This window comes from Gouania willdenowi, chromosome 4 (assembly GCF_900634775.1).
Source record: "Gouania willdenowi chromosome 4, fGouWil2.1, whole genome shotgun sequence".
In the NCBI taxonomy this organism is placed as follows: domain Eukaryota; kingdom Metazoa; phylum Chordata; class Actinopteri; order Blenniiformes; family Gobiesocidae; genus Gouania; species Gouania willdenowi.
In genome coordinates this window covers 40,452,047-40,474,618 of record NC_041047.1, presented here as the reverse complement: position 1 = coordinate 40,474,618, position 22,572 = coordinate 40,452,047, and the positions used below count along the sequence as shown (strand labels likewise).

At 37.9% G+C, this 22,572-nt stretch overlaps 1 pseudogene; it reads left to right on the top strand.

Annotated features, from left to right (window-relative positions):
- LOC114462235 (DNA repair and recombination protein RAD54-like) overlaps nucleotides 1–22,572 on the top strand; it is a 46,951-nt pseudogene that overhangs the window by 23,487 nt on the left and 892 nt on the right.

Sequence of the window (22,572 nt, the reverse complement as noted above, 5' to 3'; positions counted from 1 at the left end):
CGTGCTCATGCACGTAAGTAAGAGTTGATTGACCCACTTCATACCAGCTGTAATGAAACCGGATACCCAGAGTTTCCCATGGTGGGGTATGTTAACTCAGAGTTTATGGATGGACTCAGAGTTTATTGAACCTCCTGTCTGAAATACCCCCTGCAGCTTTCAGTTGTTGTCTTATTGATTGACCTGCAGGTTCACTGGGAATCAAGGCACTGGGTCTGAAACGTGCTGGAGTGAGAAAATCACTTCATGACCCTTTTGCAGAAGATGCTTTAGTTCTTTATGAGCCTCCAGCTCTGAGTGCTCACGAGCAGATAAAGGCTGAAAAGTAAGTTTAAAACATCCTCACATCAACACTAAAGCTGTGCACATTGTAGATGTTTGCAGTCAGTGAAATGTAACACAACTTCTCATCCTCCGTCCAGAGAAAAACTACCAGTACATGTTGTTGTGGATCCAGTTTTAGGAAAAGTCCTCAGACCTCATCAGAGAGAGGTAAACCTGCAACTCTTTTTCTTACACTTCAGATCAAATCCAAATATCGAACATTATGACAACTTTCATCACAGCAGGGCCACAAAACTGTGTTTGTCTGATGTGAGGGTCACATTATCAACATACATGTCTGCGTTAGAATAATGACCAATCAGAATCATGTGTTTTTGGAGCCATCATTGTTGTTGTTTTATATGTTTTTTCTTCTGTATTTTAGGACTCCTTTGGCATATTTCTGTTCTCCCTTATTGTATTTTATTTAATTTTTTTTTTGCAGTCGTTTTGTGAACTTATTTTTTTGATTGTCATTTCTTATATTGTTCTGTATTTTTTTTAGCCTCCTTATGTGTTTTTAGAGTCATTTTGTGTATTTTTGTTGCCCTGTTCTGTAATTTTGTTGTGTTGTGTTTTCAGTCATTCTGTGTATTTTTTTTTGTCATTTTGTGTTTTGGTATTCATTTTTTTTTGGCATTTTTTATTGTCATTTTCTGTATTTAATTTCTTTTGTGTTTTTTAAGTCATTTGGTGTAGTTTTGTGGTCCTGTTTTTTTTCTGTATTTTTTTTTGTGTGTTATGCCACATTTTATGTTTTTGGAGTCTGTTTTGTGTATATATGTTGTCATTTTGAATTATTTTGTCATCGTATTCTGTGTTTTTGGAGTATTTTTGTGTATTTTTTGATTTGTTTTGTGTGTTTACTTTTATGTTTGTGATGCCTGAGACTGCCTGTGTTTTTTAGACACCATTCTTATATATACTGCAGCAGTAAGTCAGATTAGCTCATAAAAAAACTACAACAAAATAATTCTCAATGTACATCTTTAAAGCAATAAATAGGATTATAATAAGAGCAAGAAAAAGTCATTGCCATGTGACGAAGAATACAGTGACGAGTGTGAGGTTTACACTCGTGAATACTTTAATGAGGGTACGTGATGGCACTACAGGGGTACTTGAGCGAGAGAGAAAAAAAATTTAACAAATGAAAGCATAAAAAACATGGGGCTTTATAATGTTTATTTTTAATTAAAAATTATAATCATAATCATAAATATTACCAGCAACTCACAAAACGACACCAAAAACATGCACTAAGAGAGAAAAATACTTATTATATCCAGCAACACACAAAACGACAACAAAGACACTAAATGAGAGAAAAATACACAATATCACTACAAAAAAACACAAAAATAACAGAGAAACATACAAAATCAAATAAGAAACAACCAATCGACACCAAAAACACACACACTGAGAGAGAATGATTTAGATAATAACAACAACATACAAAATTAGAGAAAAATATACTGAATAATGAAAAGAACCAAATTAGAGAGAAATATAATGAATAATGAAAAGAACAGACAAACAACAACAAAAAACCAAAAAATGATGATGAAAATAATCTGGATTAGAACATGAACTGAAAATACAAGGGTCAGTCTTGGTCCCACTACAGGAGGGTAATGACATAAATGATAAAAACTATAGAAATAGATCTATTCAGGGGCACTAAATTTACAAAATGGCATTATTTAATGTGTGTTATCACTCCATCATTCCATCACTGTGCTCTAAAGTGATTTTTCCACACAATTCTAAGCAAATTCTTCTAGTCGGACAAAGGGGGTACTTGAATTCAAAAGTTAGAGGAGGGGGTTTCTTGAGCCAAAAAAGTTTGACAACCTGCTTTAAAGCATCCAATGTGGCCCACAGAAGAAAGTAAAAAAGTATAGAGAAAACGTGAATGACATAATTCAGTTGTACATATCTCAGTCTCTCCAGTGAAACTCCACAATATTTACAGGGCTCAGTTTTTTCATGCTTATATCACATGATGGCAGTCATTTTTAATCTCACATTGTTGAAAGAACTCCCAGTTTCTTTAAAATCCTGTAATTTCATAGTAAATGGTAAATGGACTAGATTTATATAGCGCCTTATAACCACAGTGAAGCAGTCTCAAAGCGCTTTACATATCAGCTCATTCACCCAATCACTCTCACATTCACACACCAATGGAACAGGACTGCCATGCAAGGCGTTAGTCGACCATTGGGAGCAACTTAGGGTTCAGTGTCTTGCCCAAGGACACTTTGACACATAGTCAGGTACTGGGATCAAACCCCCAACCTCTCGATTAGAAGACGACCCTCCACCACCTGAGCCATGGTCGCCCGTATCATGCAAACAATAGCACAAAATTCCCCTAAATTAAACAAAAATCTGTCCCAAAAATAAGTACTTTTGAAGGCAAGATCCTGCTGGATTGATGTGTCATTCATTGCTTGAATATCGTTGATTCTTCACATATCTTACATATCAGTTAATACGTGGAAGTGCAAACTAGGGCATATTATTGTTAAATCTGCTCTTTGTCCTTCCTAAAATCTGTGGCCCACTACAGATCAAACTGCTCCATCTTTGGCGCCTGAACTAAAAACAGTTTGACAGCAGTAAAACACTTCCTTTTCCTGTACTGACACACTTTAAATATAAAAGATGAAACCAATGAGGGACTTGTTTGAGTTCTGGAAGATGCACGGGTAGCAGGTTAGGGTTAGAAGCATCAGAACCTTGGTTACAAAAGTACGATTTGCAGCAGTCACTTATTGCATTATATTGTATTGTATGCAGGGTTGGGGTCAATTACATTTTTTAATAACATTTTCTTAATTGTCTATGTTCAATTACAATTACAGTGTCAATTACCAGTACAATTTCGTTCTCAATTACTGAAGTTCAACTACAATTAATCACAATAACTAAGCCTTTAATAAACAATCTCATGATATGTAACCTTCATCTTGTGTTAGCTTCCTGTTAGCATCTCTAATGATAACAGGTCAGTTTTGAATCATGTCTTAAATCAGCTGTAAAATACACTAAAAAATATTACCTTTGATTTCATTTGTTTCTCATCTGTTGGTTACCTTGTTAGACTTCCTAATCAATGAAAATATTGGTTTTAATATCTTTGGTGTGGACGTCTGTTCCTTTTTTTTTGTTGGCATACCTCTAGATTTCATTATCTTGGTGGGAAAAGTAAATATGAGACATATTTTAATGATTGCTAACTATGAAGATGTGTTCAAGATGGCTGACAGTGCAGTAGGGCTGGCGTGAGCTCTCCATTTATCTCAGTCTGTCGCTGTTAATGCTGATAATGCAGTGACCCACTCAACCCACTCAACCTAAATATATCTTGCCACTTCCTTTGCCATTTTTTAGTACTTTTTTCTGTTTTTGGGCCCAGTTTGAGAGTCAAACAACGTGCTCTACTTACCTGTGCCCTGTGACTCTTATAACATCGGCTCGTTCAGGCATGGATGCGGTCACTAACAAAACTTTGATCGATACCCTACAGCAATTAAAAAATGACTTGTTGTCTCACTTTGACTCTAAACTGGACTGCATTCAAAGCAGCATGGATTCTATGAAAGAGTCGCTCGTGTCGATGGGTGCTAAAGTCGGTGAGCTGGAAGCCAGGGTTAGCACTAATCAAGACACCCTGTCTACTCTGGAGGAACGGGTTAAGGCCCTGGAAAAACAAAATGCTTACCTGGCTGAAAAAGCGGATGACGCCGAGAACCGTAGCAGGTCCTCAAATCTACGTCTTGTCCGTGTTCCAGAGGGTTCCGAAGGCCGGGACATGATCGCTTTGTCGGGCAGTTCCTCACTCAACTCTTCGGTAAAGAAAACCTCCCTTCTCCTTTGGTCATCGAGAGGGCACATCGATCTCCAGGAATGATCGGACGTGATTCCAAAGCAGGTCCTCGGCCAATCATTGTAAAGTTCCTCTACTTTCAGCAGAAGCTCAGAGTTCTCCATCTCTCCCGCGACAAAAAGGAGCTTGTGTACAATGGAGCCAGAGTGCATATTTATCCTGACATCAGTGTGGCACTGATGGAGAAGCGCCGCTCTTTTAATGCCGCAAAGAAGAAGCTCCGTGACCTGGAGATACAGTACAACTGGGTCTGTCCCTCTACTCTTCGAATCCATGCAGATAACGGCAAATTCCTACTGCTCCGTTCTCCTGATGAGGTGGTCGTGTACATCCGTAACGTTTCCAAATGATCCACACGACTCTGGTCTGTAAACCATCTTTCTGCGTGTCACTTATATTTAAGTTTCTGATCTGATGCGGCTGACTGCTGACTATTGTGCACGCTGTTCTCTGTTTGCCGTAAACGGTGGCTGTCGTGATTTAATCACCTGATGCATATCCCGTCTATTTGACTGTTTGGAGCAGCAGATTCGACTGTTATAAAGTCAATAATATTAATGGTTGAGTGGTTTCTGTTTTGTTACATTAATTAGGGTTTATTTAATTTTTCTCTAACAAATCCTATGTCTTTGATTGATATACATTTTGGTATGCTATCTAGTCTAAGAAGATCTCCCTAATTTAATATTGCAGACTGAGATTTCTGTTCTGAGATTTCTGTTTTGTTTTTGTTGCTGTTTGCTGTTTCTTGTATTATGTATGTATGTGTGATTGTGTGGTGGTGTGGAAGTGTATGTATGATTATATTTGCTCTTGACTGGTTGTTCTCACTCTTATTTGTTGTAAATTGCTTTATATTTTTTCTCTATATTTTCTTTTTTATTAAGTATGGTTAATGGTCTTAAAATGATTCATGTGAACATTAGAAGCTTACTTCCTAAAATCGACCAATTGAGAGCCTGGATAACTTACAATAAACCTTGCATTATTACAATATCTGAAACATGGCTTTCTTCTAGCATCTCTGACAATGATATTCATCTGGAGAATTATATTTTGTACAGAGCAGACCGAGGCTCTAGAGGCGGCGGCGTAGCCACCTTTATAGCATCTAATCTTCAATCTCTGCTTATTCACCCAAAAGAAAAACAAGTGCACTTTGAAGGTCTGTTTGTAAAAGTTATTTTGCATGAAAATAAACAATAAATCATTGGTAATATTTACAGATCTCCTAACTCCCCTTCTGATTCCGTGAAAAATATATTGTCTACAGTTTCATCCTTAGGCCGTAATAATGAGATGATATTACTGGGTGACTTTAACATAAACTGGTTGGCTCCTTCCTCTGCATCTGAGCGAAACATTTTTAATAGCTCAAACTTTTCCCAGTTGATTAATGACTGTACAAGAATTAGTCCCACATCACAATCTCTTCTTGATCTGATCTTAGTAACTCACCCTGAGCGCTTTTTAGACTCTGGTGTGTTATCTGATTGTTTTAGCGATCACTGTATTGTGTATTGTATATGGAAAATTAAACCTCCATGTCTCCCCCCAAAAATGATTAAAGTTCGTAGAACAAAATGGTTAAACAGTGAAAACTTTATTAACGATATTTTAAATATTAACTGGGACAGATTTTATTTAATACCTTCCATAAATGAAGCCTGGGACTATTTCTCCTCTGAACTGCTAAATGTTATTAATCTTCATGCTCCATTTACAGAAATCAGAGTTAAAGGAAGCCATCTTCCCTGGGTGAATGGAGAACTCCTCAGTCTGTTTAGACAACGGGATAAGGCCTGGTCAACATTTAATCAAACTAAGCTTGCTGCTGACTGGGATGTATATCGACACCTGCGAAATATATGTACCACGCAAACTAGAAATGCTAGATCAAATTATTACAAAAACAGTCTTACAAATAACTTTAAACATCCTAAACAGTTTTGGAAGCAAATAAACAAATTATCAGGTAAATCTAACTCTGCAACACATAATATGCTTATTAATGATGTAATTACTAATGACTCTGGTGCGATTGCTTCTGCCTTTAGCCAACATTTTTCACAACTTCCACAGGTCCATTCTCCTCCTTCACTTTCTTCCTCTGATGCTCCATCTTGCAGCAGTTTCTCATTCAGTAGGGTAAGCCCAGCTGTAGTAGAGCAGATCATAAATGAACTTTCTCATAGCAGTGCTGGTCCAGACGGCATTGAGACCAAGTTTATCAAGCTTGCCGCTCATGTTCTATGTTTTCCTTTAGCCGATTTGTTTAACTTATCATTTAGTACATGTGAAGTTCCCTCTGCCTGGAAATGTGCAAAGGTCATCCCCCTGCATAAAGGGGGTGACACTAGTAATGTAAATAACTACAGACCAATCTCTATGATTAATAGTATTGTTAAAGTCTATGAGAAAATAGTCTTTAATCAACTATCAGAACACCTCTCAACCAATAACCTCTTATCTCCATTTCAATCTGGCTTTAGAATATACTTCTCTACTACATCTGCTTTATTAAAATTTACCAATGGTATTTTTTCTGGCTTTGACAATAATCTGCTTACTGGTGCTTTATTTATAGATCTCTCCAAAGCGTTTGATATGGTCGATCACTATTTGCTTTTAGACAAGCTTCATTCTATAGGCCTGGATAGGTCTTCGCTCCTCTGGTTCAATTCTTACCTTCATCATCGGCAACAGTGTGTGTTTTACAATGGCAGCTACTCTGAATTTTTATTTATTGAGAAAGGTGTTCCGCAGGGTTCTTCTCTTGGCCCACTTTTATTTTCAATATTTATTAATGATCTCCCTCTTGCATGCAATGACTGTAACATCCAACTTTATGCTGATGACACCGTGATTTATTCTGCAAAATCTAATATCTCAGATATTAATTACTCTATTCAGCATGACTTCAATGCAGTTCAATCCTGGCTACAATCTAATAAACTATTACTCAATAACTCGAAATCAAATTTGATGTTGTTCCAGAAGCGGGTTCGCCCAGTCTCAGCCAATGAGATTAAACTTACTTTTTCTGATTTGTCACCAGTCCCAGTTGTTGATCAGTTTAAATATCTTGGTCTATGGCTAGACTCCTCACTGTCATTTAAAACTCATATACAAACTATTACAAACAAAATTTCTTATCGCTTAAAATTGCTTTATCATTCAGTTAATTGTTTTAGTTACTCAGTTTGAAAAAGGATAATTTTACAATTGATTCTTCCCATTATTGATTACAGTGATATTATTTATCAAAACACCACTGCCACGATTCTCCAACCACTTAATGTCATGTACAATAGTCTGTGTAGATGTATTCTCCGCTGTCCCTTCAGAACTCACCACTGCCAAATGTATGAACATTTGTCATGGCTCTCTCTGGCATCTAGACGACAGCTTCACCGGCTATTATTTATATTTAAATGTATTAATTTAAGTTTTCCTGATTATTTAAAACAATATATAATTCCTTTCAGATCGTCATACAGTTTGCGTCATGCTAATCAACCATATCTTGTAGTCCCTAGAGTCAAAAAAGTAGTCGGTAAATTTTCATTCAAATATAAAGCTCCATTTGACTGGAACATTCTCCCATTATCGATCCGCTCTCTAACCTCTGTGTCTCTGTTTAAAAATGCTCTTATCCTCCATCTCCAGAATATCTGTCAGTGTTTTTGATTATAGGCTATGTAACCGAAACCTTTTTTATTCATTTAATCTAATGAAAGTTTTTACTATCATTAGATAGCTACTATTAATGACATCACTATTATTACTTATTTATTTTTGTATAAAATATTTACTGTTTTGAGCAACTGTTAAATGTATACTGTGTGTGTGTGGGTGTGTATGTGTGTGTGTCTATCTATATTTTGTTGTATTTATTATTTTTGAAATATTGAATTTTTGTATTGTCTGCTCTGCTGTATCTGTCATTTTATGTAAGTTGAGGACCCCCTCGAAAACGAGATGTTCCATCTCAAGGGGCATATCCTCCAATAAATAAATAAATAAATAAAATGTGTAAACCATAGAACTGCAACACACTTCCCCAGTTTTGCATTTAGTTAAATTGTAATTAACAGTTTTTGTAGAATTTCCATGAAATTCCCTAGACATTTCCATAAAATTACAATTACAAAGTCAATTATCTGAATTAAACTACATTTCATTAATGATTGAATGTCTCGCCTTCCAGTCTTGTTCGTAACTGGTATAACGAAGTAGGGAAGTGGCTTGGAGCTCGCCTCTCACCAGTGGCCATCGATGGAGGCTCAAAGGATGAGATAGACCGGCAACTAGGTGGGAGAAGTTCAACTATTAAGGTTCCTGCATACTTTTATCAATCTCCAAATAATAGAAAACAGAAATTATTATTATTTATTTATTTTATTATAGGGACAGTAGATATTCATTGATGTTGATAGGTTTTAAATGTAGTGAGTCCCCAGGACCCACAGGTGGTGATTTGAGTGGGTCTCTGGGAAATTCAATGGGTCCCCAGTAAAAAACTTTATTTCTTTCCTTTTCTTATATTCTTCTATTTCTTAAATTGTAGTGTTAAACTCTTTTAATGGTGGTATGATATGTCTATAATTAGCGTGTATATTTATGTATGTTCAAAATGTATCTGAAATTAAACAAATACATTTCAAATGAAAACAAAATGGTGTCTGTTGTACAAATAAATTATCAATAAAAGTGCTGATTTTAATACAAACAAAACATTCTCATCATCATGACAGAGTCAAAAAATAAAATGTCAACAAAATCTTCTTGTCTGAACATCAACTAAATCAAATGAACTGAGTCAATCACTACGAAACTTTTAGCACAAAATGTAACTTAACTAACAGTGCCAAGTCTGTAAAAATGAAATGATGCAGATATGTTTGTGGTGTATTGTAAGCAGCTAGTTAACTGGCTAGTTGTTGTTGTAGCGGCTAAACTAACATGTACTCAAGGCGATCATGTTTGTGCAGATTTAATGCGTAAAGGGGTCCGCTGACGGTTAGGTTTATTTTGGTAGTTACTGTGATTTTAAACATAAGTTGATGTTTACAGTGTATCGTACCTAGCAACATCACTGCTTACTACTAAGAACTTTGTATCTTTGACTTAGGGCCCTATAAAATTAATTTTACTTTTTTTTTTTTTTACAAATGAGGTTTTATTTTTTCTCAAATTCTGTTTTCCACTTTATTTTATTAAATTCTGTTTTTTTTTTTTTTTTTTCAAATATTTATCATTTTTTAAAGAAAATGTTAGTTTTTAACAAAATAAATACTAATACATAAAGAAACTCATAATCAAACAAAAATGTATGTCAAAAATAAAGTAGATATAAATTGTAGTGACATGGATTATTCTGACTCCTTTTTAATTATTTATGTCATATAAAGATGTATGAGAACAGCATTAATGTCACCATATTTCCTCTCGGGGATCAATGGTTTACTGAATCTGATCAGATTTATTGATTAGGTTTTTATCAACTTAGATTAAATTAACTCAGATTTTGGTCTCCCATTTTTTAAAAGCTGTCGATTTTCCTCAAAAAAAAGTTTCTTTATTGTCTCTAGCGCTGTCATCCTGACTGTAGTGTTATCCCGCCCACTAGCTAGAGAACATAGCAGCAGCGGTCACGTGGTATCTATTCACTAATGTACTGTGAACTTACATATAGCATTTAGCATAGTGCGGTTACGTCCAAAGGCAGATCTCTACGCTGCCTTTGGACGTAAATGGTTGTCATCTTGGGGACCTGACTGCGCATGCGCAAACACATAAAACCACGCAATGGGAGCAGAGGCAGAGGAGCAACGTGCCTTTGGGAGGGGGCGTGGCCTCCCTCTGCCTTACAGCGGAGTGAGACTGCAGCTGTTCCAGGAAATAGCACTGTTTAGTAATTTGGGCTATGAAAATCACAAAATGCTGACACTTTTACACTTAGGTACTGTTGGCTATTGGAAATGGAAAATTAAATAATTTATAATTATATTATAATTAAAACAAATAATAAAAATATCAATTCACCCTTGGGTTGGCACTGCCTACCTTACCTACCCTGACGGCACGTCACTGTCTGTAGCTCTGATGAGATGTTGTTCGAATGTAACATTCTAATAACGTTGCTCCAACGGACTTTTATTTTGTAAACCGGAAGTTCCCATTGAAACGTTTGTACTTGAGGTAGCTTGCTGACTGTGAATGTTTACCTATGAAGCACGGACAAAAAGCTGGAATTAAAAGACCAAAATTACAGAACGGACTGAGTTATTCTTAGTTAGCCAGGCATAACAGTTCCAACACTGAGCAGGGGAAGATGATTAAAGCTGATCACGTTTTCACGGAGCACCGCTGCGATACACGAAGCTTTCAGGGGGGAGGGCGGTGCACTCAATAAGCGGTCCCAGGAAACATTTTGAAATGAATTCCACGTTAACTGGCTAGTTGGCTAAACTAGCATGTACTCAATGGGACCATGTTTGCGCTAAGTTAATGCGTAAAGGGGTCCGCTGACGGCTAGGTTTCTTTTGCTAGTTACTGTGATTTTAAACATAAGTTGTTGTTCACAATGTGTCGTTTTTCATGGGAAAAAATTAGGTGCGTCCCTGGGACACATGGATAGTGGATTTAATGCGTCCTTTTAGAGTTTTACAAAGTAGTAAAGTATATTATATACATTTCTGTAAATATGCCAGAAGTAGCCTAAGGGCTATTTTTCATCTGTAGTCCCTGGAGTAGTGTTAAAGTTCGGTGCCATGCTCAGGGGTACCTCGGCAGTACTCGAGAAGTGCCCTGTCACCTCTCCAGCTACCAGAACAACTTCTGTATTTTGGTCCGCACCAGGACTTGAACCGGCGACCCTCCGGTTCCCAACTCATGTCCTTACAGACTGATATAATTGTACAAATATAATACAGATATATACAAAAATCAAAGCTGTCGGGTTACAGTGCTGAATTGCAAAGTTCGATCGCCACAGGCAGGAATGAGTTCCTGTAACGTTAGATTTTACTTGTATTACTGGTACCAGTGAGACATTTTAAGTGTACTAGTTTTATTCCGTGTCATTCAGTCAGTGAAGGCTTTAAAGAGCTTATGATGTGCTCACACTCTGGTGTTTATTAGAAAGTACGGACAGAATTTGACATTTATTCATGTTTTCCAGAGAATTTCATTGCTCAGCATGGTTTGCGAGTACCAACCCCAATCCTCATCATCTCATACGAGACTTTCCGCCTGCACGCTGAGGTGCTGCACCGCTGCAAAGTGGGACTCGTCATCTGTGATGAGGTACGTGTGGTTTGAACTCATTCAGCCATCGGAGCGATCAGGGAATGATGAACTGCTGTAATGGCCATGTGTCGCAGGGCCACCGTCTGAAAAACTCTGACAACCAGACGTACCAGGCTCTGAACGCCATGAGCGCTCAGAGGAGAGTGCTGATATCAGGGACTCCGATCCAGAACGACCTGCTGGAGTACTTCAGCTTAGTCCACTTTGTGAATGCTGGCATACTTGGTGAGGAGTACTCGCTCTCTTTGTCCACCTCGTGCACACATACAGTACCTGTGATTTCTTCTCCCTCTACCAGGCACAGCCCACGAGTTTAAAAAGCGCGTTGAACATCCCATCCTGAAGGGTCGGGATGCTGATGCCAGTGATGGAGACAGACAGCGAGGAGAGGAGAAACTCAAGGAGCTGATCAGCGTTGTCAACAGGTTTGCCACCAGCTCACAAGTAGGACTTTCCTTACTGCTTTAGGAATGACTTGGGAAAATGTGAACGATGCAAGATTTTCCATAATTTCTGTGTTTCGATTGTAATTGAGAAATGACGTGGAAAAATGACATTTTCAGATATTTTCAGTTTATAAATTGTTAACTTAAACACTCACTGCTTTCTACCCGTTAACTCTTCAAAGTCAATGCCACCATGCAGTGGTTCCATATTTGGGGGGCATCATAACAGGGGGGTGGGGGCTACTAGAATGGCCTTAGCATGATCATTAATAATAAAGCTTTATTATTGTTCTAAAATATGTGATTGCAAATAGGGCTGGGCGATATGGGTGTAATGTCATATCTCAATATTTTTCTCAAAATGGCGATGTAGAAATATACAATATAAAATATTCTAGTTCAAATTTGCTGATGAAAAATGCCACACAGGCACTTTCATGAACAAACCGCTGCACAATATACTGCCATATTTGGCTTTTTCTCCTCTAAGGGGCAGCATGTGTGAGTGAGTTCTGGAGTATGACCTGTATAGGAAAAGATCTGGGTTAGGACGCACTCATAAATCCATCTAACTGTGCTTTTCATGCTGTTCTGAGAAGTAGTGAAGGCACTGACCCCTAAAACAAGTCTTAATCCAAAATGAGCTATAAACTAAAAATATATTGATATAAGTGATATTGTACATTTCTATATCGCCAAAATGGAAAACTTGATATATCTTGAATATCGATATATTGCCCATGTTATTTTTATATTATTATTATTATTTGAAGAAGAAGTTTAAAAACTCAACACTTTTAAACCAATTGCAGAGCTACTGATATGTGCGCATATGCAGTGTTCAAACAAGAGTGTGGAGAAAATGTAAGAAGCCATATGATTGGCTGAAAGCAAACACACCTGATTGGCTGATGAATCTGTCAATCAGTTTTATCAGCCAATGGTGACGTTTGTTGACCCGCTACGTGAAGGCAGTCTCATAATTGACCACACACATTTCTCTCACAAATGCACAGAGGTTTCACAGCACAGAAGCAGTTTGTAAACGCATATTCAGAAATTTTCATTACCTTTGGATTTATATTACAAGTGTGCCTCAAAATGTGAAGTAGAGCTTGTGCATTTCAGAATTTATATTACAATTTTGCATAAAATATATATTTGTGAAACAGATCGTGTGCATTTGTGAATCTGAAATACAACTGCAAGAGTTCATTCATTATGGTACTGTTCTGATTCCATAACAAACTCTTCACCATTTACTTGAACCTAGCTGAGAATCCATTCTTTCTCTAATGTTTGTCGAAGCAGAGGATTTTCTACACTTGCGTACGAGGACGGCTGATTTTCTGCCTTGTCTTAATTATTTCAGCTGTTTCACTTTGTATGTTTTTTGTCTGGATTTCTTTGACCTGCATCCACAGGTGTTTGATCAGGAGAACATCTGATATCCTCTCCAAGTATCTTCCTGTGAAGATCGAGCAGGTTGTGTGCTGCAGGTAAGGAGCCTTTGAGTGTAAAAAGAAGCTGCAGGAACACACGTGTATGTCTGTGTTATGTAAGACTCTGAGTACATGATGCCCTGCAGGCTGACTCCTCTACAGACACAGCTCTACAAATGCTTCCTGAAGCAGGCCATGCAGTCCTTACAGGAGGACAGAATCAGTGTTTCCTCTCTGTCCTCCATCACTTCACTGAAGAAACTCTGCAATCGTGAGTTCTGCATCACCTGCTGTTCAAATTATGGTCGTATCTCCACACCTGACTGTGCTCTCCACCAGACCCTGCTCTCATCTATGACAAATGTGTGGAAGGGAACGAAGGCTTCGAGGGAGCACTGGACCTGTTTCCTTCAGGCTACTGCCCTAAAGCTGTGGAACCGCAGCTTTCAGGTGAGAACCTGTAAACATCAACATCAGCTTCCTTGAATTAAACAAATATAATAGAACGTCCTCATCGGAAGCACATTCAACAAGTAATGCAGCTTATTATCTAATAGCTAGCTCTAATAGCTCGGGGCTAAATCTCCAGTTTTATGACAACAATCTACCAAGTCCTATTGCATATGATAAAGATTCTTAGAGTGTTTAATTCAATTCAACTTTATTTGTATAGCACAAATTACAGCAGTCATCTCAATACGTTTATCAAAATATAAAATTCATAATAAGAAAGAAAAAACTCAACAAGATCCACATGAACAAGCATTTAGCAACAGTGAGAAGAAACAACTCCCTTTTAACAGGAAGAAATCTCCAGCATTTATAACTCTCTGAGGGCCAATGTTTGTGAAGAGACGCTCAAGTTATAGTTTTTTTTGTCTTTGTTACGGCATAACTTTAAAGCCAAAAGTGAATTGTTGAATTGATGAAGTTGATGATGAATGTAGTTATAGAGTTACTCATGCTTGTTATAGGCCCTCAATAATAAATACTCACACACACTGTAGAGACAAAAAATAACACTTGATTCAAAACTCTGCTTTGAAGACGTACTTTTCAAATTTGAATGAGGCATTATGTGGGATCCGCAGTAATATTGGGACTATTATGGACACGCCCTCCCAACTCATTCATTTTATTTTTTTCTATTGTTTTAATTAGTTGATTGTTTTTGTTTAGATTGTGAAGCACACTGTTTATATGTGGCATTGAGTGCCACATATAAACAGTTGAAGTGTTGAAGTATTCGACTGCTTCATGTCCACAACACTATTAACTTTTCCTTGGAAATCTTCCCTAGGAAAGATGTGTCCATGTATCCGTACGTAGAGATCGATATCTATCAATCTTTTTCCCTGACTGTGATGCCTTTCAGTGATGAGTCAGCACTACTAGCCAGGGTTGGGTTCAATTACATATTTCAATTACAATAACGTCTTTAATTATCTCTGCTCAATTCCAACAAAATTATGATTATAGTGACCAGCATTTTTTACACTTAAAATTATAATGATTATTTTTCCACTAAAAGTCAATTACAATTACGTTTACAATTACTAAAGTTCAAATTTAATTAATCACAATTACTGAGCCTTTAATAAATAACCCCATGAAACACAACATTCTTCTTGTGATAGCTTTCTGTTAGCATCTCCCTTGATAACGGGTCAGTTTTGACACGTGTCTTAAATCATCTGTAAAATACACTAAAAATATTATGTATCATCTAATTTGTTTTTCATCTTATGGTTACCTTGTCAGGCTTCCTAATCAATGAAGATATTGGTGTTAATGTCTTTGGCGTGGGCGTCTGAGCCTTATTCCTGTCCGTATACCCCTCAATTTCAATTTATTTAAAAAGAAGATAAAATGATCCTCAACAGAACTGAAATGGGAAAACTTGAAATGAAACATATTTTAATCATTTTTAACTACATAAGTGTAAGCCACAGAACTCGAACATGGTTCCACAGCTTTGTGTTTAATAAAATTGTAGTTTTTATAAAATTTCTGTTTAGTGGTTTGTAAGCGGCACACACATTTTTAATCATAACTTGTTCTGTTTTAGGAAAAATGCTGGTTCTGGACTACTTATGGCCATGACGAGGACCACTACGAGTGACAAGGTGGTTCTTGTCTCCAACTACACGCAAACACTGGACCTGTTTGAGAAGCTGTGCAGATCTAGAAGGTGCTTTGGAAACGCTGCCCATGTCCGACCTTGGTCATTAGTTTTCTCTGACGTGTGAACCTTTGTGTCGGTCTGTTCCAGATACCAGTATGTTCGCCTGGACGGAACCATGTCCATCAAGAAAAGGGCCAAGATTGTTGAAAGGTTCAACGTTCAGTCTGTGAGTGTGACTTTGTGGAACAAGAATGAAAGATATGAGAAATGAGGGCTGTGTTCGAAATGTCCCACTAACATTCTACAATCACAACGAGTATATGCGGTCGACTGTATATTAATAGTATGATTAGGATGATGGACCGTTCCCATTGAAGTATAATTCCAAGTTTTCCAAAATGCTTTTGGAACCTATAACGACAAAAATCTGAAAACATTTTAAGTGAGAAAGTGACCAGGTAGAATATCAACATGTGCTCATTTGATCCATAAAACTTGCGGAAAACACATTTAATTCCCACATTTCAGAGATTTTGGGAGAACCTCCATGCTATTGACAAAACTTCCAGTTAACTTCAAAACAAGAGCCCTATTTACAAAAGGGGTTTTGAAATGGGGATGTTAATTTTTTAGCTTGAAGCCGGTTCCATGACCATTTTACGTTCTGCTTGCAATGCATCATGCGGCGGTTCTGTGTGATTAGTGTGCCCACCGTGCAATACTTAGGAAATGTCTCGATATAGCATACATCTGGGTATTTCTCACATACTCAATCTTTTCATACTATCTAGTGTGAGCGCACTACATACTCATTTTGACGTCTGACTTAATGTGAGTAGTACGCTAGTATGGGATTTTGAACACACCCAAGGAACTGCACCTGAATGCATTTGTTTTTCAGAACCCAGAGTTCATCTTCATGCTGAGCAGTAAGGCTGGGGGGTGTGGCCTCAACCTGATTGGTGCAAATCGTCTGGTCATGTTTGATCCTGACTGGAACCCGGCCAAAGACGAGCAGGCGATGGCTCGGGTATGGAGAGACGGTCAGAAGAAAACCTGCTACATCTACAGGCTCCTCTCTGTGAGTGCACACAGTTAACAGAATGAAAATACTACTACATTAAATCAGCAACAAAAAACTTAAACACAACACTCCCTCCTGAAAGAATAACTAAACCCCAAAACCACTTTTTTCTACTGAATACAAATGTATTTGGGTATGAAGTAATGCTGTTGATTGATCTTGGTCCAACTCTCAACATTTTAGTCAAAGTATTTCAATTTGGCATATTTTATTGTAAAATGTGAGTGACTGCCTTCTATGTGTTGAAACCCAGCTATTACAATTGATTTTTGCTATTGGCTGAGAACAAGATCATGTGACATTTTGGGACCATCTTGTGTCACAAACAAGCATTGTTAGCCCCCCGGTCCTTTGATAAATCAACTGTGGTCTCGACAATCTGTGGTGAGTAGGTTGGATTGAGAGAAGAGTGAATAGAGAGGTATATTGAGTATTGAGTAGCTAGTTAGCATAGCATAGATTGTTACCGTAATTGGAGATTTAATAGTGTGGACTGGGCATGTCTTAACTGCTCCAGGATTCCCGCCCATAATCAAGGCATTTTTTTAAATTCCAATTCCAATTTTTTAATAAAGCATGTTTAAACACAAACAAGGTTTGACCAAAACGCTGTACAATAAAACATATAACATATAAGAGAAATACAACATTGAACAATTAAAAATGACATAGACTCACACGGTGTTAAAAGCCACAGCAAACAACTGTTTTCTAGAAGAGATTTAAAAATGGGAACAGAAGGAGCCTCTCTTATATTTATCTCGTTTCATAGCCTTAGAGCTGCCGCAGAGAAGGCCCGATCCCCTCTGGACTTCCTTTTCGTCCTCGGCACGGCCAAGAGCTGCTGGCCAGCTGAGCGTAGAGCCCGAGATGGAGTGTATGGCTGAAGAAGTTCAGACTTGTCGGATGGATGGAGGCCAGTTAGACATTTGTATGTCAATAAAATAATTTTAAAATCAATTCTTTGGCGTACAGGGAGCCAGTGAAAGGAGGAGAGAAGAGGTGTTTTATGCTCCTGCCTTCTTTTACCAGTCAATAACAGGGCAGCAGTGTTTTGTACCAGCTGGAGGTGAGCCTAACATAGAGAGAGTTACACTAGTCCAGTTGTGTTGTGATAAAAGCATGGATAACGGTCTCCAGTTCTTTCTTACCTAAAACAGGTTTAAACTTAGCAATGCACCACAGCTGAAAGAAGCTCTTTTTTAAAACGTAAAGTTGACATCTTATTAAAAGTAAATCCAGAGTCCACGATGACTGGTCACAGACTTTTTTGAATATTTGTTCATAGAGTCCAGACTGAACAAGACTTTGGATTTGCTTGAACCAAACAGAATAGGCTCTGTTTTGGATTCATTCAAACTAAAAACATTAAAAGATATCCATGCCTTAACCTCATTTAAACAGTTCAAAAGGAGCAGGAATCATTGGGTATCAGGGGCATCTAAATCTGACAATCATCAGCATAACAATGAAACGAGATGCCATATTTTCTCATTATAGACCCCAGAGGTAGATGGTACAGAGCAAAAAGAAGGGGACCAAGAATAGACCCTTGAGGAACACCACAATCACGGAGATTGTAGAATCGTCTGTAGTTCACATTTTAACCCTTGTGGTGCCGTGTCTGCGTCATATGTCTGTGGTCCATACACAGTCATATGATGCAGACACGGCTCCCCCCCCCAGTGTACGGACACAGAGTTAGCTTAGAGTGCTGTTTCCTCCGTGTTAACGCCTGTCTGTCAGAGGCTCAGGGCAGATGTCTGTCTGTCTGTTTAACTCCATCAGTTCTGAGTGTTGAAACACTGAAATATGTTTGAGAAAACACTGCATGTGTTTCTCTTCTATAACTAACTCTCTGTCGCTGCGCTGTAGCAGAGATCTGCTGCTGTAGCTAACGGGGCTGTTTCCATATTCTTAAAGAGACAGTGTCCTGAATGTGATTTACTTTAAAAACTACTTTCATCAACTCAGAGCTGCCCTGAAAAAAGCAACACTACATAATTTAATCACATTTCAGCCTTAATGAAGGAAAAAGTCAAAAGTGACACAAAATGTTGTTATTGTGTTGCTAGTCATTAGTAAAAGGGTCTTTGTGGCTCCACTGACTTTGACCCAATATGGTTTTTCTTGTAAAACTATTGAAAAAAATTATAATAAATGGAGTTTATATCACCTTGTGCCATTTTGATATAGAGATATGAGTATTGGTCCATATCACCCAGGCCTAATGTAACCAAAGCAGTAACGTTTTATTTTGTAAAGGATATGATTGTCTGAACTGTGTGAAATGAGGGATTCAAACACTGCTTAAAGTAGGATTTTATTGATATGAGTGTGTTACCTCAATAACAAATAGAAATCACTAGACTGATATGATGCATGTTATGTAGCAAGTGTTGCTAATGCTAATGCTACACCACTTTAGTTAAACAAAGTAAAAAGACTGTGTGACTAAAATAACTTGTCAGCTTTTTTGTTTGATGTTAATTGTACTAGAAACCAGTTTGATGAATTTCTTACATACAATTTAAAAAAAAAAAAGAAAGATAATTTCCTTGTCCTAAATGATCTTTTATTCCTTTTTTCCATTTAGGGCAATGTTTTAAGAAGGTGATTTGGTTTTTTTTATTGGTAAAGAACGTTAAAATAGTCTAAATGATTTGAATGAAAAAAATCGTGATAAAATCGTGATTGTGATTTCACAAAGTAAAAATCGTGATATGATATTTTTCCCATATCGCCCACCACTAGTACACCGTATCAAAAGCAGCAGTGAGATCTAAAAACAAAAGGATCACTGTGTTCCCTGAATCCGTTTCCAAGAAGATATCATTAAAAACCTTCAACAGTGCAGTTTCTGGACTGTGAATTTGTTTAAAACCTCATTGAAAATCCTCATAAACGTTATTTGCGGAGAGGAAATCATTTATCTGGTTAAAAACAATTTTCTCTAAAACTTTAGACAAGAATGGGAGCTTAGAGATGGGTCTAAAGTTAGAGTAGACTGAGGGATGAAGGGCAGGTTTCTTAATAAGTGGGTTTACTACAGCATGTTTAAAAGCAACAGGGACAACACCAGAAGTCAAGCTGCTATTTATGATCGCAAGAACTGATGGTCCGATCGTGAGAAAAATGTCTTTAAAAAGGCGTGGCAGAATATCATCAGTAGGGGAGCCTGAAGGATTCATATGATCCACAATTTCCTTTAATTTCTGTAAGGATGTCGGCTCAAACTGAATAAAGGTAGCTGAGCAGGGGACAAAGATAGAAGGGTCATGAGCAACCTTATTAATAAAAAACTGCAAAAATGTGTTACAGAGCTCAGTGGAGGCATCGAAGCTGATTGGCTGAGGCCCATCAATGAGAGGATCCGGGTAACATCGTTAAACCAAGGCTGAGGTTTAGGTTTTAAACGCTTCATTTTTAGCAGCACCGCAAAGTCCAGGGTTTTTAGACATTCAGCTTGTGTGAGCAGATGCTCTGTATCTAAGCTCACAGATTACCCAGAGTCACCAAAGAGTTCTCAGTGAAGTCAGAAGTAAAGTATTGCGGTGGAGGAGTTAACCACATTGGAGAGCGAGGCTGGAGCTGGAGCTTTAAATTTGTGTGCAAAGGAAAAGTAAAAAACAACAGGTTTATGATCAGATAAAATTGCATCACCCACATTCAAATTTAAAATAGACATCATTACACAAGAACAAATACAGAATATGACCTAACTGGTGTGTGTGACCCACTACGCATTGCACCAAGATTGGATGAGATCCACAAAGTCATGTGTGTTGTCAGGACAACACACATGAATGTTGAAATGCCGAACAATTAAAAAACAATCAATCATACTTTGGCATTAGTTCGGCCAACCAGTCTGAAAAGTCATTTATAAAATCCTTGTTGTATTTGGTCTGTAAATCACAGCACACAGTACCAGCTGGGATCAGCCCAGCACAAATACTGTAGAAACAGTTCAAAGCTGGACGGAGGAGATGGCGCTGAGAGCTGTTTACAAACAAAGCTCTTCTTAAAAATAGTCACTAGACCTCCTCCTTTACCAGACTTTCTCGGACTATTAAAAAATAAACAGTCAGTAGGCAACTGATCCGAGAGAGCAGTGGACTCGCCAACGCGTAGCCAGGCCTCAGTTACGAAGAGAAAATCCAATCCACTGGAACCTGTTTGCCAGGGATCTTGCAATGACCAGCGCCATCCTGATAGGAACCGAGAGGCCATCCTGAGTAGAGGCAAGGCACGGAGCCCAAGTCAGATGCCACAGATTCTCCACGTTTCTTCCGTGCGTCCTGAGATTTGAAAGACAGCACCGGACTGGGGGTCGACTCCAGAGCCCACCACGGGAACCAAGTAGGAGATCGCAGGATCACAAAGTTGCCAGGGTATGCAGTGGATCAATCCAAGATCTGATGAGAGCACAAGGGAAGCCTTGAGTTTAACAGCCGACCGCGCCTCGTTTGCCTCTGTGTCTCCTGCGGTGTCTCCAGGCAGGTGAGGATGTGGTACGGAGCATTTAAGGTGGCACATCCACAAGAGTTGAAAGGATCGCAGTTTTTTGCTCTTTTTGCCTCAAATTAACGGCAGAAAAATTAAGATCCAAAAGTGTCTGACGGTGATGCACCAGGAGGGAGTCGATGTCATTAATAAGAAGCGTCAAAAACAATAAAATCACAAAAATAGTGGACAGAGGTAGACGACAGGCCACATACACCAGCGCCATCTTACTGATCATCATTTCCCTCCTCGTGGCAGGTCAGGAGAAAGCAGAGGTTTAGTTACTTTTTGAGAGTTATGGGAAATTTCCTTTATTGTGATAAACTAACATATATTTAAAATCAATTCTGTGCACTTGGCTGTGAGCAGAACCAGTCACCAGTCCTTTAATTTGTGTGTGTGTGTGTGTGTGTGCGCGTGCTGACAGACTGGGACCATTGAGGAGAAGATCCTGCAGAGACAGGCCCATAAGAAAGCGCTGAGCAGCTGTGTAGTGGATGAGGAACAGGACGTGGAGCGCCACTTCTCTCTGGGCGAGCGCCGAGAACTCTTCACTCTCAACGAAGACACTGCCAGCGACACACACGACAAGTAAACGCTTCCTCTGACAACTCATTAGTGAGGATGCAGCAGGCACTTGTTATCCTATAGCCTATAGCTCGGCTAATGCTAGGTTGGGAATGCTAGATTAATGCTAATGCTAGGTTAATGATAATATTAGGTTTATGCTAGGTTAATGCTAATGTTTGGTTAGTGCTAATGTCAGGTTAATGCAAATGCTAAGTTTGTGTTAATGTTAGATTAATGCTGTTGTTAGGCTAATGTTAATGCTAGGATAGTGCTAATGCTAGGCTAATGCAAGGTTAGTGTTATTGTTAGGTTAATGATAATGCTAGTCTAATGCTAGCTAATGTTAAGCTAATGCAGTGTGACGTGGACCAGCACCTGCATCCTCACTTGTATTTTATTCAGGAAATGCAAATATTGTAGTTTACAATGTTATTATTGTTTGCATCATATGTAGTTAAACGATTCTACTAATTACTGTGTAATGATAATGATAGATATTTTTCTCAAATTTAGAAATGATAAGAAAGTCACTTCTTGCACCAGGAATTAATAACAATTGTTCATTATCTTATTATTAATAATAATAATACATTTTATTTAAAATCTCCTTTCATAACAATCAGGCACACTTTACAAAAAAAGATAAAAACAATAACATGAATCAATGAGGTAAGTAAAATTAAAAAGCGAAAGCACAAAATGAAATTTAGATTATTTGTTAATTTGTAGTTTCATGTATAAGGCTGACCTTACGCTATCATTAATGTCATTCTTATGACATTAGCATGAATGAGATGTCATGAAGACTGTCATTAAGTGTCATTTACTGAATTCTGACACATTTGGTATATGTTGGTATTTCT